We start from the raw sequence: 3,041 nt of genomic DNA, 5'->3' as shown, positions 1-3,041 counted from the left end.
GGTTCCATGGTAGGAGGTACCGTGGAACCCTTGGCCATAAGGCATATATGAGGACCGTGAGATAAAGATGAGGAGTTACTTGAGGCTCCTTTCAAGATCTTGTCTTGACCAATAGAATTTTTGGTTTCCTCTACATTGTTAGTCACATAACAACTAGAGGAAATAGAAGCATTTTTATCATGGTCACTGATACGTCCAAAACGTATCTACTTTCCCAAACACTTTTGCTATTGTTTTGCCTCTAATTTGTGTATTTTGGATGCAACTAACACGGACTAATGTCGTTTTCGCGTAAGCTGCTCTGTGTCTCGTTTTTGTGCGAAATCCAACTTTCGAGGAAAATCCTCGGAATTTATGCGAAAGGTCCTATTTTCCCAGAATATTGACGGAGCCGAAAGGGCAAGCCAGGTGGGGGCCGAGGCCCCAACACACTAGGCCGGCGCGGCCCAGGAGGGGGGCGCGCCGCCCTATTGTGTGGCCGCCTCGGCTGGCCCCCGACGCCCTCCTTTGGACTACTTAACGCCTTCGACCTAAAAACGCACGGGGGAAGTCGAAGTCGCCAGAAACCATCCGATGACGCCGCCACCATCGCGAAACTCGGCGTCTCGGGGCCAGAAACTCCGTTTTGGCACCTCGCCGGGACGGGGAATTGGAGGAGATCATCGCCATCATCACCACCGACGCCTCTCCATCGACCAGCCATGTTTCCCCCATCCATGTGTGAGTAATTCCCCCGCTGTAGGCTGAAGGGGATGGTAGGGATTGGATGAGATTGGTCATGTAATAGTCATAAGATTGTTAGGGCATAGTGCCTAGTATCCGTTGTAGGTGCTTTTATGATATTGTTGCAACTTGTTATGCTTAATGCTTGTCACTAGGGCCCGAGTGCCATGATCTCGGATCTGAACATGTTATTGATTCATGAAGATATTCGTTGTTTATGATCTTACCTGCAAGTTGTATACACATGTCGTTGTCCGGAACCCGAGGCCCCAAAATGAGCGAAATTGGGACAACCGGAGGGAAGGCGGTGATGTGAGGATCACATGTGTTCACGGAGTGTTAATGCTTTGCTCCGGTACTCTATTAAAAGGAGTACCTTAATATCCGATAGTTTCCCTAGAGGCCCGGCTGCCACCGGTTGGTAGGACAAAAGATGTTGTGCAAGTTTCTCATTGCGAGCACGTACGACTAAATATGGAACACATGCCTATTGATTGATTAGTACTTGGATACCGCTTTATTATTATCTGCAAATGCCCTACCTTGATTGTTACATGAGTTTCTCTCATCCATGCAACGCCCGTTCATCCATCCCTGTGCCTACAGTATTTTTAATCCTGCTGTTTACTATAATCACTGCTCTTTGTCTTTGTTACTCTGCTTGCTGTTTCACTCACGCTACTTGCTATAAAGCTGTTACTATCGATAAACTCTTGCGAGCAAGTCTGTTTCCAGTGCAGCTGAATTGACAACTCCGTCTGTTAAGGCTTTCAAGTATTCTTTGTCTCCCCTTGTGTCGAATCAATAAATTGGGTTTTACTTCCCTGAAGACTGTTGCGATCCCCTATACTTGTGGGTCATCAAGACTATTTTCTGGCGCCGTTGCCGGGGAGCATAGCTTTATTTGGAAGTTCACTTGGATTGATATTGCTCGCTGAAAATTCTTCATCATGGGTAAACCTCGCGATACTAAGGTCGCCATATTACCATCCACTACAAGAAAAGGTACAACTCTGAGTACCTCTGCTGCTCTTGATTCACCATCTGTGATAAGTAAACTTGTTTCACCACCACAAACTTCAAATGCTGGTACTTCTACTGAATCTGAAAATTCCTCTTATAATTTTGATGATGCTTACTGTTGTGCTTGATAATGATGGTTCGTTAGGATCTTTTCTAGATGCTACAATTGCTAGGTCTAGACAAATTGAAAATACTGAAACTCCTAATGAAAATGCTTGCTACACTGCTAATTCACCGAGCTCGTTGAATACTCTAGTGATGATCTTGATGAAGATTATGTGGAACTTGATGATGATTTTATTGGAAAATGCAATGCTACTACTCGATGCAAGAAAAATTAAAAAGTTGCTTGCGAGAACATACTTGTTAGATATAAACTATCTCCCGATCCTAAATTTGCCACATCTCCTATAAACATTAAGGATAAAGATTATGATTTTTCTCTTGATCTATCTCATATAGCTACTGTTGAGAAAACACCCTTTTGTGGTACTGAAAAAGAAAGTCTTGTTGAACACATGATTGAGCTATCTACTACGAGTAGCTTGTTTTCTGATGATGTTAAGAAGCGTACTTACTTTGTTGCTAAAAATTTTCCATTCTCATTAAAGGATGACGCTAAAACTTGGTATAATAGTTTGCCACCTGATTCTATTAATAGTCCAAAAGAATTGCTTGATGTTTTCTTCCGGAAATACTTTCCTGCTAGTGCTCAACATATTGCTTTGCGAGAGAATTTATAATTTTGACCGGGAAGATGGAGAGAAATTGCACTGAGGCTTGGGCGAGATTGTGCTCTCTTATTAGAGCTCGGCCTGAACATGATTTGGAAAAGCATGATTTACTTGATATATTTTATAGTGGACTAACCATTGAGTCTAGGGCATACCTGGATAGTTGTGCTGGTTGTGTTTTCAGGAAAAGAACTCCAGACGACGCTGAAGAATTATTGGCTAAAATAGGCCGGAATCATGATGATTGGTCTACACCTGAACCGACTCCGACACCAATACTGAAGAAGAGGGGTATGATTAAATTAAATGATGAAGATATGAGGGAAGCCAAGAAGTCTCTTAAAGAGAAGGGTATTAAACCTGAAGATGTGAAGAATTTACCTCCTATAGAAGATTTATGTAAGATAACTCCCCCTTCATCCATGGTTGAGGTACACTCTCTTCAACGCTTTACTAGGGAAGATATTCCGTATTCGAAACCTCCTGCTCAATGCTTAGATGAGTTTGATAATTATATTGTTAAGCAAAATAATTTTAATATGAGAGTAGAGAATCATTTAA

This window comes from Lolium rigidum, chromosome 4, assembly GCF_022539505.1.
Source record: "Lolium rigidum isolate FL_2022 chromosome 4, APGP_CSIRO_Lrig_0.1, whole genome shotgun sequence".
Taxonomy (NCBI): Eukaryota; Viridiplantae; Streptophyta; class Magnoliopsida; order Poales; family Poaceae; genus Lolium; species Lolium rigidum.
Note: the sequence above shows the minus strand (reverse complement) of the source record.